Source organism: Pelophylax lessonae, assembly GCF_965119305.1.
Source record: "Pelophylax lessonae genome assembly, chromosome: 1".
NCBI classification, from domain to species: domain Eukaryota; kingdom Metazoa; phylum Chordata; class Amphibia; order Anura; family Ranidae; genus Pelophylax; species Pelophylax lessonae.
This window is the reverse complement of record NC_138768.1, coordinates 868,735,296-868,750,489: the sequence shown is the minus strand read 5'-3', so window position 1 is coordinate 868,750,489 and position 15,194 is coordinate 868,735,296. Positions and strand designations below refer to the sequence as shown.

The window sequence follows — 15,194 nt, the reverse complement described above, 5'->3', positions numbered from 1 at the left end:
GCCCAGCGCTCTGTGTATTATGCAGTCCTGTACCCAGTGTATTATGTAGTCCTGTACCCAGCGCTCTGTGTATTATGCAGTCCTGTGCCCAGCGCTCTGTGTATTATGTACTCCTGTACTCAGCACTCTGTGTATTATGCAGTCCTGTGCCCAGCGCTCTGTGTATTATGTAGTCCTGTACCCAGTGCCCTGTGTATTATGTAGTCCTGTACCCAGTGCTCTGTGTATTATGCAGTCCTGTGCCCAGCCCTCTGTGTATTATATAGTCCTGTGCCCAGCGCTCTGTGTATTATGCAGTCCTGTGCCCAGTGCTCTGTGTATTATGCAGTCCTGTGCCCAGCGCTCTGTGTATTATGCAGTCCTGTACCCAGTGCTCTGTGTATTATGCAGTCCTGTGCCCAGCGCTCTGTGTATTATGCAGTCCTGTACCCAGTGCTCTGTGTATTATGCAGTCCTGTGCCCAGCCCTCTGTGTATTATATAGTCCTGTGCCCAGTGATCTGTGTATTATGCAGTCCTGTGTCCAGCGTTCTGTGTATTATGCAGTCCTGTGCCCAGCACTCTGTATATTATGCAGTCCTGTGCCCAGCGCTCTGTGTATTATGCAGTCCCGTGCCCAGCGCTCTGTGTATTATGCAGCCCTGTGCCCAGTGCCCTGTGTATTATGTAGTCCTGTACCCAGCACTCTGTGTATTATGCAGTCCTGTGCCCAGCGCTCTGTGTATTATGCAGTCCTGTACCCAGTGTATTATGTAGTCCTGTACCCAGCGCTCTGTGTATTATGCAGTCCTGTGCCCAGCGCTCTGTGTATTATGTACTCCTGTACTCAGCACTCTGTGTATTATGCAGTCCTGTGCCCAGCGCTCTGTGTATTATGTAGTCCTGTACCCAGTGCCCTGTGTATTATGTAGTCCTGTACCCAGTGCTCTGTGTATTATGCAGTCCTGTGCCCAGCCCTCTGTGTATTATATAGTCCTGTGCCCAGCGCTCTGTGTATTATGCAGTCCTGTGCCCAGCGCTCTGTGTATTATGCAGTCCTGTGCCCAGCGCTCTGTGTATTATGCAGTCCTGTACCCAGCGCTCTGTGTATTATGCAGTCCTGTGCCCAGCGCTCTGTGTATTATGCAGTCCTGTACCCAGTGCTCTGTGTATTATGCAGTCCTGTGCCCAGCCCTCTGTGTATTATATAGTCCTGTGCCCAGCGCTCTGTGTATTATGCAGTCCTGTGCCCAGCCCTCTGTGTATTATATAGTCCTGTGCCCAGCGCTCTGTGTATTATGCAGTCCTGTCCCCAGCGCTCTGTGTATTATGCAGTCCTGTGCCCAGCGCTCTGTGTATTATGCAGTCCTGTGCCCAGCGCTCTGTGTATTATGCCGTCCTGTGCCATTTGCCAATAAAAAAAAAAAAACAATATGTCCCCGGATTTAATTTTAAAAATCTGATCACCTTAGTCCAAGGGCCGCACATAATATACCAAAGGGCCGCATGTGGTCCTGAGGCAGCAGGTTGGGTACCAGGGCAATCACACATACTGGTAGCCTAATGCACATTAAGCTGAGCTCTTCTAAATGTAACAAAGCTTGCACTGACTGCTGATTCCCTGTAAACCTGCAGTGACTGGGATATGCTTTGTACATATAGAGAGATTACTACAGTGCTGTCCGTGGTGCTGAAATACTCACAGTGCTCTCTGCAGCTCATACACTGTCACAGTGCTCTCTGCATCTCATACACTGTCACAGTGCTCTCTGCAGCTCATACACTGTAACAGTGCTCTCTGCAGCTCATACACTGTCACAGTGCTCTCTGCAGCTCATACACTGTCACAGTGCTCTCTGCAGCTCATACACTGTCACAGGGCTCTCTGCAGCTCATACACTGTGACAGGGCTCTCTGCAGCTCATACACTGTCACAGGGCTCTCTGCAGCTCATACACTGTCACAGGGCTCTCTGCAGCTCATACACTGTCACAGTGCTCTCTGCAGCTCATACACTTGTCACAGTGCTCTCTGCAGCTTATACACTGTCACATCGCTCTCTGCAGCTCATACACTGTCACAGCGCTCTCTGCAGCTCATACACGGTCACAGTGCTCTCTGCAGCTCATACACTGTCACAGCGCTCTCTGCAGCTCATACACTGTCACATCTATCTATCTATCTATCTATCTATCTATCTATCTATCTATCTATCTATCTATCTATCTATCTATCTATCTATCTATCTATCTATCTATCTATCTATCTATCTATCTATCTATCTATCTATCTATCTATCTATCTATCTATCTATCTATCTATCTATCGTAATATTATTCTGTCCTACTAGCATGGGATAAACAAGTGCCATTCATATTCTCTGTTTGTGGGTGCCTTGGATTTGATGAAGGATAGCTGGCTCCTAAAACAAAGGTTTGGTTTATTCACAAATAGAGGTGGGTTTGGTTCAAATCACCGGATGGTGAGCTGAAATATCGCTGGGATTGATGAGCTGCTGCTGTGCAGATTTACTTTCTGCTGCTAGAGAGACTGAACCATTTTGGAACTGACCATACAGCCATCTAGTAGCCTTATTTGCTGCCTGAAGCTTGACTAGGACAACTCTGATGCTCTACAGTGGTACAATTGGGCCCCAATGCTAGCCGGCTGAAGAGTTAAGACTAAAGATTGTCTCTTTACAGCTGCTACACAGAGAACTTGACTTATTTATTATGCCAGGAGGTCCCTCTCAGGGGACTTTGCACCATATCCAAGCCATTCTCCAAGAGTGCACTTTAGACTGGTTATAGTGTTATTATTCACATTGCAGGTTAATTGCTGATTTTGCTGGTTTATGTCTTATATCCAGTCTAGTGGTACACAATTCCATTCTAAGATACCTTGGCCTAGTGATTATACTGTATAGCAGACTGTGACTGAACCATAGGTGTGCGCAGGGGGTATGCCAGGTCTACTATGTGTGGTGCCGATTCCCCCTACTGCTCGGGTTTCCACCCATGTTTCCCCCCTCGCTCCGCAGTGCTTCTGGCTTTCCTCCTCTCCCCCCAGCTGCTGCAGGGGACGTTTCAGGATGGAGAGCTGGGAAGGGGACTAGTAAATATGTAATTTACCAGCACATTCACTCACTGTGTTCATCCTTTAACTGAAGCATAGGAAACTATGTTTCCTATGCTTCAGTCTGTGAATGAATAGAAAGCCGCTAAGCACAGAGCACTTCCCATTCTAGTATTATATGTAAATGCTGAGTTAACTGCACTTTATTTCTAGTGATCTGGTGGACAGGGACTGGTTGATGTGGCATGACACACCTTTTGTCCTTCTGACTCGCTTCCTGGCTTTTGAGCAGGAAAAGTTTGGCCCAAAGATCTTGTTTTTTTTGTAGGAACTTTTTTAATCTATTCTTTTCTGGTTAATATTTCATTTTTTTTCTCTCACTATGATCTCATGCAGCGGGTTAGGGGCACATGGTCCTACTGGGCTTTCAGTAAGGTCCTGTGCTCTCCTCTGCACCCCTTGTGGGATGTACCAATAGGTGTAGTACTCTCCCTATGCTGTTTGATGTTGATGGACTCCTTCAGATACACTATATTACCAAAAGTATTGGGACGCCTGCCTTTACACACACATGAACTTTAATTGCACCCCAGTCTTAGTCCTTAGGGTTATATATTGGGTTGGCCCACCCTTTGCAGCTATAACAGCTTCAACTCTTCTGGGAAGGCTGTCCACAAGGTTTAGGAGTGTGTCTATGGGAATGCTTGACTATTCTTCCAGAAGCACATTCGTGAGGTCAGGCACTGATGTGGACGAGAAGGCCTGGCTTGCAGTCTCCGCTCTAATTCATCCCAAAGGTGTTCTATCAGGTTGAGGTCAGGACTCTGTGCAGGCCAGTCAAGTTCCTCCACCCAAAACTCACTCATACAGTGGACCTTGCTTTGTGCAGGGGTGCGCAGTCATATTGGAACAGAATGAAAAGTTCTCTTGAACTTTCTTTGGGCATATCTAGCACTGTACTTTTGATCATGGACATACCAGACAACATAAGTACCCTATGTGAATGGGTTGCAAAGTCATCAGTGATCCCCCCCGTGGAGATTTGCACTCTCCCTGCAGTCCTCGCATCTCTATCTGATATATATGGGTATCACTGCCACAGTTCCCGGTGTAGACCCTCCTAGATGGCCCTTGGTCCTATACACCATATGTCAACAGTTTGAGCTGATTTACATATGGATTGGGCCTGCTCCTGAGGAAGTGGAGTGAATTCCACGAAACGCGTAGAGACATACATGGTGCAATCTTTCTGTTTTAATCATGTATTTAGATGTTTGTTTTTATACTTATTTTTGTTTATCACAGAACAACATTGTAACTTGATTGTGATTTTTCACAAATCGGCTCTCAATTTCACATATCCCCATTCCCCATCAGTGGGTTATGGCTCCCCTGTATCATGGATGTATTAATTTATTATATAAATTGTAGCAATTATGATGTTATATTTGATGAGACTACCCAATAAAATAATTATTCTTAACAATATTATCTTTTGCACTTAAATGTATACCATGTCTATAAGTAATATACCAACTGTTGGTTATGTGCCTCATTCAAAGTCCCAAACCTTTTTTCTTTTTTTTTTAGCAGTAAATTTTGAAGATTTTATTATATTTTTAAAGTGATACTGCAGCTTACAACTGGATGACTTCTCCCTTTCTCTTCTTGTCTCCTCCAGGCTCAGAGTGCTTGCATCTCCTTATAGCCAACATCTGCTTTGATCGGCAGTTGGAATCGACACACTCCAGCCTCAGCACAATCTTCTTGGTGGTCTTGGCCTTTTTACGGAAGATTGGCTTGGTCTGCCCACCGTAGCCGCTCTACTTGCGGTCGTATCTCCTCTGTCCCTGGGCGTAGAGGGAGTCTTTCCCCTTCTTGTACTGGGTGACCTTGTTGAGCTGATGCTTCCCACATTTCTTGCAGTAAGTTCAGCGGGTTTTAGGGATGTTCACAATCTTGGCCGGCCGCGTAAAAGAAGAAAGTCCCAAACCTTTTACCCATTTAATTCATCCTAAAGGTGTTCTGTCAGGTTGAGGTCAGGACTCTGTGCAGGCCAGTCAAGTTCCTCCACCCAAAACTCGCTCATCCATGGCTTTATGGACCTTGCTTTGTGCACTGTTCCAAATCATTTGGTGGAGGGGGGATTATGGTGTGGGGGTTGTTTTTCAGGGGTTGGGCTTGGCCCCTTAGTTCCAGTGAAGGGAAATCTTAAGGTGTCAGCATACCAAGACATTTTGGACAATTTCATGCACCAGTGCACAAAGCAAGGTCCATAAAGACATTGATGAGGGAGTTTGGGATGGAGGAACTTGACTGGCCTGGGATGCCATTAACCACTTAAGCCCCGGAAGATTTTACCCCCTTCATGACCAGGGCTTATTTTGCGATTCGGCACTGCGTGACTTTAATGGACAATTGCGCGGTCGTGCGACGCTGTACCCAAATTAAATTGACGTCCTTTTTTCCTCACAAACAGAGCTTTCTTTTGGTGGTATTTAATTACATGTACGATTTTTTGATCATGCGCTATACACAAAAAAAGAGCGACAATTTTGCAAAAATAACAATATTTTTCACATTTTTTTATATGAAATTCCCCCCCAAAAAAATTTAAAAATCAAAATGTTTTAACATTTTAGGCCAATTTGTTTTATGCTACATATGTTTGGTAAAAAAATCGCAAAAAGCGTATTTTGATTGGTTTGCGCAAAAGTTATTGCGTTTACTAACAAAGGGAAAGATTTTTGTCATTTTTAATGGTTTTTTTTTAACGAGTAATGGCGGTGATCTGCGATTTTTTTTTTTTGCGGGACTGCGACATTGCGGCGGACAGATTGGACCCTTGACTGACATTTTTGACACTTTTGGGGGTACCAGTGACATTACTTCAGTAATCAGTGCTATACATATGCACTGTTACTGTAAAATTACACTGGGATGGAAGGGGTTAACTTTATTGGAGAGGGAGGGGTTAAGTGTGTCCCTAGGTGTTTCTTACTGTCATTGGATGTGGCTGTTTGTGTAACAGCACAGATCAACAGTCCTACATAGCAGGACCGAGTGATCAGTGCTTTTACACAGGGGAGAGTGACAGGCGACTTTGTTTACATTAGCCGCCTGCCTTTCTCCCTCTCCACCCGACGATCGCGTGTGACCGGCGGACATCGGGTCCGCCGGTCACACGCGCCAGCTTCTTCGGGTACGAGCAGGGGCGGGAGCGCGCCTCCTGTGGCGCACGCTTGCCCCCTATTCGCTCCCAGGCTAGTAACATACCGTCACGGTACGTCACTTTGCCTGGGAGGGGCTGACCGCCGCCGTATATAGTCGGGCGGCTGTCGGCAAGTGGTTAAAATTCATGTGGGTGTAAGGGCAGGCATCCCAATACTTTTGATAATATGGTGTATAAAGTTACCTCAGGATAAAATTATGATCTACATTCCGATTTGACTCTGTAACAGGGTCCAAATTCTTTGGTAAGAGTCCTTTTTACTTGAGGTGACAGTGCACCCGGCGTTCACAAGTATTGGATTAACACATTCTTTATATCGGCACTGTGAAGCGCATTTGTGAGGTCAGGCGCTGATATTGCATGAGAAGGCCTGGCTCACAGTCTGCACTCTAATTCATCCCATAGGTTTTCTATCAGGTTGAGGTCAGGACTCTGTGCAGGCCAGTCAAGTTCCTCCACCAAAACTCGCTCATCCATGTCTTTATGGACCTTGCTTTGTGCACTGGTGCGCAGTCATGTTGGGACGGGGGGGGGGGGGGCATCCCCAAACTGTTCCCACATGCAAAATGTCTTGGTATGCTGACGCCTTAAGAGTTCCCTTCACTGGAACTAAGGAACCAAGCCCAACCCCTGAAAAACAACCCCACACCATAATCCCCCCTCCACCAAATGATTTGGATTTGTTTCATGCTACTCCATATCCTGCTCTCCCATAAGCAGCACATGCTTTAATTAAAGGAAAAAAAAATATTTACATTGAGCCTGCAACTTTAAATATAGCATATACGTAGCATATATAATTTGTATATTTGTTTTCTTTTATATACAGATATACATTAAAACAAAAAAATAGAAACATAGAAGACCAAGGCAAAAAAAGTGATCCACCAAGTGCTTAAAGGTTTGTTCCAAACCTCCATCACTCTTTTGGTAACATAATTTTCTCTCTTTTTATAATTACAATTTTCAGAAGTCCCAAAGTCGGTAGGGTCCTTTTTCTCTTTGGTCTTCTCCTTTCAATGGGTGCTCCTTTGAAACAATGCACTGTGAATGGAGGTCCCATGACACTCTGCATTCATCGGTTCACCAAGGTTGAATGATGCTGGGTGTCACTAAACCTGGAAGACTGAAGACATTTTGTAGCAAAAAGGAAATACTGTGGGGCATAACTCCTGATTGAAGGTAAGTGTTTCAGCAAATTCTTTATATTTTGTCATGAAATCTCCAAAGTGACCCTATAAAAATATATCATGAAGTAATCATTGCCTTTAGCCTCTCCTGATACATTGTTATTCCTCAGGCCATTTTTGTTGCTGGTCTCTGGAGTCGTTCTGTCTTATCTATATTTTTTAGTGAGTGAGGTCTCCAGATCTAGCCAGTATACTAAAAGAGGTTGAAATACATATCTATGTAAGAGAATCAGGACTTCATTCTTCTGCTGGTGATCCTTCTATTGATAAAGATATTTACAGTGAAATCAGGACCTCCTTCCTCCTGCTGGTGACCCCTCTAGTGATATAAAGATCTATATAGAGGAATCAGGACCTCCTTCCTCCTGCTGGTGACCCTCTCTATTGATAAAGATCTGTGTGGCTCCCCTGTACACCTGGATAGGAGGGGCGGCGGGGGCAGCATGTAGAGAAATCACTGTCCTCCTTTTTCTTCCTGTAGTTGCAGGAGGAAAATAGAGGAGATTGGTTCCTCTGTATGCTGCCCCGTGTTCTGCTGTCTTTGGGCCCCTGTGTGCTCCCCTGGTCCCCCCCCCCCCCACTGTGCCCTCTTCCCTCTCCTGCCCACAACGAGATTAAAGGGCCCCAGGATCAGTGGGAAGAGTCCCAGACTTGAAGGGAAGAGCCCCGGCCAGGGGTCTGGGTAGGCCCTGCATGGTTTCTTGCACCAGGGCCCTGAAGGTTCTAGTTACGCCTCTGCTTCAGGTGATCCCTCTAGTGATTTAAAGATCTATATAGGGGAATAAGAATCTCCTTCCTCCTTCTGGTGACCCCTCCAGTGATATAAATATCTATATAGAGGAATCAGGACCTTCCTCCTGCTGATGACCCATCTAGTGATATAAAGATCTATATACAGGAATCAGGACCTCCTTCCTTCTGCTGGTGACCCCTCTAGAGATATAAAGATCTACTGTATTTAGAAGTATCAGGACCTCCTTCCTCCTGCTGGTGATCCCTCTAGGGATATAACAATCTATATAGAGGAATCAGGACCTTCCTCCTGCTGGTGACCCCTCTATTGATATAAAGATTTATATAGAGGAATCAGGACCTCCTTCCTCCTGTTGGTGACCCCTCTAGGGATATAACAATCTATATAGAGGAATCAGGACCTTCCTCCTGCTGGTGACCCCTCTAGGGATATAAAGATCTATATAGAGGAATCAGGACCTCCTTCCTCCTGCTGGTGACCCCTCTAGTGATATAAATATCTATATAGAGGAATCAGGATCTCCTTCCTCCTGCTGGTGACCCCTCTAGTGATGCGTTTTAATCATACTGCTTGCTGTCCTTATATATGAGTTGGTTTACTGTGTCAGATGCAAAACTTTTAAGCGCTCAGCTGTGCATGAAATTTTTAATTGCTTATTTGCATGAAAATAACTCCTACTGACAGCTGTCGGAGGTGTCTCAGAACACGGGTTTCATGGTGTTCCAAACGAGATGAGGGCTATTCCCATGATATTAAGGGATAAATAACTCCACATGTAGCTCCATCTATATGCTACCTGAGTATAGTTCTCTTTTTGTTTGGCCAAAATGGAAAATGTTGCCAATAAGCCAAATCTGCTGTCCTCCTTTTTTCCAAATTCATCAGCTTGCAAAGATCTCTTGTAAACATGTTATAAATAGCAGCATATAGCTCTCTTTCTGTGCAACAGCCCTTAATGATGAACTCCAGGAACGTGACAAAAACAGTCATCTCCACCTCCGGCACTGCAAGATTTAAATGCTCATTTAGTCTAGGGGGAGCTTAAAGTGATACTAAAGTCTAAAGGTTTTTTCCTTAGTGCATTCTCTACATTACAGTAAAAAAAAAAAAGGCCCCACTATGTGTCCGACCCACTGCCATCCCTGAACACTTATATGGCTCCTGTCACTGCTCCAACACCACTCCCTCACTTCCTGCTGAGGGCAGCAGAATCATAGGCTCCTGCTGTTGTCAGTCAAATGTCTGGGAGCAAGGAGTGTGTGACAAACTCACTCAGGACAGGGGCTTTTGGAGGGGACTGCCGCCTGGCCTCTTGCCTACCGACTATGGGCCCTGGCTTGTGAGGGAGCACTGCTCTTTGTGGGGTGTATGCTGGGGGGGGGACCCTTGGAGTAATGTTACTTTGGATTCAAGTCCACATCTCCCCAAGACAAACAGACTCTGGGACTCTAGGCCTAGGATCCATGCTAAAGGCTTAGCTGCCTATTGTCAATAGGAGACTTCTCCGCACAGTCAAACTCATGGCAGATGCCAATTTCATCAGCTCAACCACCTGTCTTCCACACATTGTTGATTGTGCTGATTAACTCACCTATTGTCTATTGTGGGGAGAAGTTTACACTTATAATAATGTGTTTTGTACTTTATGAGCTCGATGACAGCACGTCTGCTAGTTAATCAGCTCAAGTGGTGCTAGTGGGAAAGTAGAATACTGTTTGTGTTGGTTGTTCCTTAGATATGTTAATTATATTTCTGTACACAATTTCATCTGCGTATGATAATGTCATCAGGCACCTGACCTGGTGGGGTATATATTCGGTGTGAGTTTGTTCAATAAATGTTCCGGATCTTATACAAGCTATTTTCAGCTAGTTTTGTATGGGGGGCGGCTAGAATATCTGATATCTATATTCAAGACTGAAGGCAGCAGTATTCTGACGTAAGCACACAAGCACAGTGTGGGGTTGTGGTCTGGTTACAGAGTGTTTTTTGGCAGCACTGTGTTGGCCTATGGAAGTGTAGGCAGGTGCAGTCTAATTTCTCCACTGCAGGTGGTGCTCAATCGCAGCAGCATTGCAGAGGTTGAAGAAGTCAAGAGGAATATGGTTCCTCTATGGTTTCCTGAGTCACTGGGGAAGCTATCCAGTTGGATGTTGCCCTCCCCATATGGCTCTGGCGGCCAACTTAGGTCAGGCAGGGTCTACTTAAAGTGATTGTAAACTCTTACATATACCACTGAAGTCACTGACCTCAGGTCAGGTGATACACAGAGATGAAACAAATCCTCCTACATAAGTTGTACCTGTCTATCTGCTGTCTTCTTTTCTCTACGGGCAGGTGGTTAGCTGGACTTTAGCACGTAGTTTAGCAACCTCGTGGGTTGAATGGTGGGGTTGAATGAAGGAAGTAGGGATTGTACCTGTGGGCATAAAGTGTAAAGCATGGAAGCTTACTGAACATCAGAGATCTCCTCATGAATTGTATCAATCTTCCATTTGAAGTGATTGGCAATCTCCTGGGCAGTGGGAGAGTCAGTGGGTGGAGGACAAAGTAGAGAGTTGAAGATAGAGAAGAGTTGCAGAAGATGTAGAGTCAGATTCATGAAGCCAGGTTTCGGTAATGGCGAGTAGATTAAATGAGGTAGCGATAAAAAAGGTCATGGAGAGAGGTGAGTTTATTACAGACAGAGCGGGCGTTCCAAAGGGCGAAAGAGAAAGGGAGTCTGGTCTTGGGAAGAAGAGAAATGGGAACTAAATTGTGTTGATTGCGGCTGCAGCCAGAGGGTGCGGGGTAATGGGTGGGTTGAATACAGGTAAATGATGGAGGCCCAGGGTTTGGGGATATATCTCCAGAGGTTAGGAGAAGTAGAAAGGTGAGGGTGATAATATGAGAGTGTGATTTATCCAGTTCCCGACCACCCGCCGCCTTTTTACTGCGGCAGGCAAAACGACGTAGACCTACGTCACTCGCCTGAGAGGAACTGGGGGGTGAGCGTGCGCCGCCACCGGCGCACTCCTACCCCTGATCGTCAGCGGGGAAGCCGGCACGTGTGTCAGGCGGCTCTGATTGCCGCCTGAAACCCGCAATCGTTCCCCGCTGAGAGAGAAGGGCGGTCGGCTGTTGTAAACACATCTGACCGTTCTATTCCCTGGGATGATCGCAGAGCTCATGTGATCCTTCTTATATAGGATCACATGTTTCTGTGGTCATCTCAGAAGCCACGCCCCCCCCCCCCCCCACAGTTAGAATCACTCCCCTAGGGTCACATTTAACCCCTTGATCACCCACACTGTTAACCCCTTCCCTGCCAGTGTAATTATTACAGTAACAGTACATATTTTTAGCACTGATTACTGTAGTAACAAAAACAAGGAGAGTTCCCTTATTGGTGGGACTTTAAAGGCACTTCAAAGTATCTGATACTTTGAAGTGCCTTTAAAGTCCCACCAATAGGGGAACTCTCCTTGTTTTTGTTCCAATTATCTAGGGATGTGGCACTCACCAAGAAAGCCTGTCAAGAGCACAATTTCTGATTACTGTAGTAACGTCACTGGTCCCCCCCAAAAGTGTCAAAAATGTCAGTTAGGGGTCCGATCTGTCCGTCGCAGTCCCGCAAAAAAATCGCAGATCGCCGCCATTACTAGTAAAAAAAAAAAACAATAAAAAATTACATAAATCTTTCCCGTAGTTAATAGACACAATAACGTTTGCGCAAACCAATCAAAATATGCTTATTGCGATTTTTTTTTAACCAAAAATATGTAGCAGAAAAAAAATTAAAATGTTAAAGAATTTTGATTTTTAAATTTTTTTTTTGGGAATGTTATATAGCAGAAAGTGAAAAATATTCGCTCTTTTTTTGTTTATAACGCAAAAAAAAAAAAAAAAAATCGCACAGGTGATCAAATACAACCAAAAGAAATCTCTATTTGTGGGGAAAAAAAGGACTTACATTTCGTTTGGGTCCAGTGTTGCGCGACCGCGCAATTGTCCGTTAAAGTAACAAAGTGCCGAATCGCAAAATAGGGCCTGGTCATTAAGTTAAATTAAATTAAATTATGGTCCTTCCGGTCCATAACTGGCTAAATGAAGGAACATGCCCCCAGTGTCCTGGAGATTTTGTGTGCGTGTGGATTTAGAAGTAGCAGGAGATGGTGAGTGCAGTAATAAGGAGAGGACAGAAGTTAAAATAATAATAATCAACCTCTTATTAACCCTAATCAGCCCGAATTATTTCCTCTCCCTCCCTCATTAGCTATTATTGCCTTTTTTTTTTTTTGTGCTTTTTTTCTTTTTTCACCATGAATATATTTTTTTCATCTGGTTTGTTATTTTTTTTTTTTTTCCAGTGTCGCAGAACAAGAAATGCACAAAATGTAAAAGTCAAGCCTTTTTTTATGCAAATAACTGCATTGCTTCATACCAGAAACATTATTTTTTTGTGTCATTTTAGGTGAGATAAATCAAAGAATAAAATGTATTCTTTATATTTAGAGTAAAACTACTTTTTAAAAGCTAATGCATTGTTTTTCATTTTTGCACATCTTTTTGTGTATAGATTGCATAGAAAATACAATCATTTTTACAAAATAATATTGCCAGGTTTTTTTTCCTTCCCAAAAACCCTTTGGGGTTGATGCACTAAAACTGGAGAGTGCAAAACCTGGTGCAGCTCTGCAAAGAAACCAATCAGCTTCCAGTCTTTCTGTCAAAACTTAATTGAACAAGCTGAAGTTAGAAGCTAATTGGCTCCCATGCACAGCTAGGGTTGCCACCTTTTCATCAAGCCAAACCCGAACACTTTAGCGGCGCAGCAATTTTTTTTGTTGTTACAGTTTACACTAAAGAATTGTAAAAGACCTGGGATACATTTGGGGGCCCCAAGAAGAATAGTATTGCAGCACATGTAGCGTCACATGATAAAACGTGGGTGTGGCTAAATTGTGTTAATAAAGGGAGAAGCTTAAGGAGCGTAGTTAAATAAAACAAGGTCAGCCTGTCCCCCAGTACACCCCCCCTAGGTCAGTCTGTCCTCCAGTATAATCCCTCCCTGGTAAGTCTGTCCACCAGTACATCCCCCCCAGGTCAGTCTGTACCCTAGTATAATCCCTCCTTGGTCAGTCTGTCCACCAGTACCCCACACCCCCAGGTCAGTCTGTATTCTAGTATAATCCCTCCTTGATCAGTCTGTCCACCAGTACAACACTCCCCCCCCCCCAGATCAGTCTGTACCCTAGTTTAATCCCTCGTTGGTCAGTCTGTCTACCAGTACACCCCCCCCCCCCCCAGGTCAGTCTGTACCCTAGTATAATCCCTCCTTGGTCAGTCTGTCCACCAGTACCCCACACCCCCAGGTCAGTCTGTATTCTAGTATAATCCCTCCTTGATCAGTCTGTCCACCAGTACAACACTCCCCCCCCCCCCCAGATCAGTCTGTACCCTAGTTTAATCCCTCGTTGGTCAGTCTGTCTACCAGTACACCTCCCCCCCAGGTCAGTCTGTACTCTAGTATAATCCCTCCTTCGTCAGTCTGTCCACCAGTACATCCCCCCTAGGTCAGTCTGTACCCTAGTATAATCCTTCCTTGGTCAGTCTGTCCACCAGTACATCCCCCCTAGGTCAGTGTGCACCCTAGTATAATCCCTCCTTGGTCAGTCTGTCCACCAGTACATCCCCCCCCAGGTCAGTCTGTACCCCAGTATAATCCCTCCTTGGTCAGTCTGTCCACCAGTACACCACCCCCCCCCCCCAGGTCAGTCTGTCCTCCGGTGTAATCCCTCCGTGGTCAGTCTGTCTACCAGTACAACACCCCACCCCCCAGGTCAGTCTGTACTCTAGTATAATCCCTCCTTGGCCAGTCTGTCCACCAGTCTATCCCCCCCCCCAGGTCAGTCTGTCCTCCAGTACTCCAGTATAATCCCTCCTTGGTCAGTTTGTTTACCAGTACCTCCCCCCCAGGCCAGTCTGTACCCTACTTTAATATCTCCTTGGTCAGTCTGTCCACCAGTACATGCCCCCTAGGCCAGTCTGTGCCCCAGTAGAATCCCTCCTTGGTCAGTCTGTGTACAAGTACATGCCCCCCCCCCCAGGTCAGTCTGTCTTTCAGTGTAATCCCTCCTTCGTCAGTCTGTCTACCAGTACAACACCCCCCACCCCCCGGTCAGTCTGTACTCTAGTTTAATCCCTCCCTGGTCAGTCTGTCCACCAGTACATCCCCCCAGGTCTGTCTGTCCCCCAGTATAATCCCCCCAGGCCAGTCTATACTCCAGTTAAAGCACCCCCCACCAATATAATTAAAGGCAGTGGAAGCCGCCAGGAGGAGAAAGAGGGTCAGGCGGACTGGTGCTGCAGGGCTGCCACTGATGTGTCCAGGTTTTAGGTGGACTGAAACCCGGACACAGCATCTAAAACCCGGACTGTCTGGGTGAATCCTGGACAGGTGGCAACCCTATGCACAGCTGCACCAGATTTTGCACTCTCAAATTGTATTAAATCAACCTGAATGTTTGTATTGCTTTGTTATCTTAAGTCAAAGTTTCTCCACCAGAGTGCTGCGGCACCCTGGGGTGTCATATGAATTCCCCTTGGGTGCCCCGAACATGGGACCTAGTTTGCACTGGATCAGCATCATGAGTTGCTATGGTGCGGGCAGGCTCGCTGTCAACACTATAATAACCAATGACCAATGGCTTTTTGTTGAGAGGACTGTGTGATTGGGGGATGCTCCTTGATTGGGGGATCTCTAATGTGATAGGGAGATTCTGATGTGATGGGGAGAACTCATGTTTAGGGGGTCACTGATGGGTTGTGGTCACTCTGATGTGATTAGGGTTTTCATGTACAGGGGGGCTTCTGATGTGTAGTGGGGGGGGGGGGTCTCTGAGGTGATGGAGATCCTCTGATGTGAAGCAGTGACTTTGATGTGAAGGGGGATAGGGGGACTTCTTACATAATGGGGGCCTCAA

The 15,194-nt window shown here is 45.6% G+C and overlaps 1 pseudogene across 1 annotated transcript in view; it reads right to left on the bottom strand.

Annotated features, from left to right (window-relative positions):
* Positions 1-4,675: 4,675 nt before the first annotated feature.
* LOC309550276 (large ribosomal subunit protein eL42-like) overlaps positions 4,676-15,194 on the bottom strand; it is a 35,842-nt pseudogene continuing 25,323 nt past the window's right edge. Inside the window, exon 2 of the transcript in view lies at positions 4,676-5,046. The product of the transcript in view is annotated as a large ribosomal subunit protein eL42-like (transcript). The remainder of the gene's footprint in view (positions 5,047-15,194) is intronic.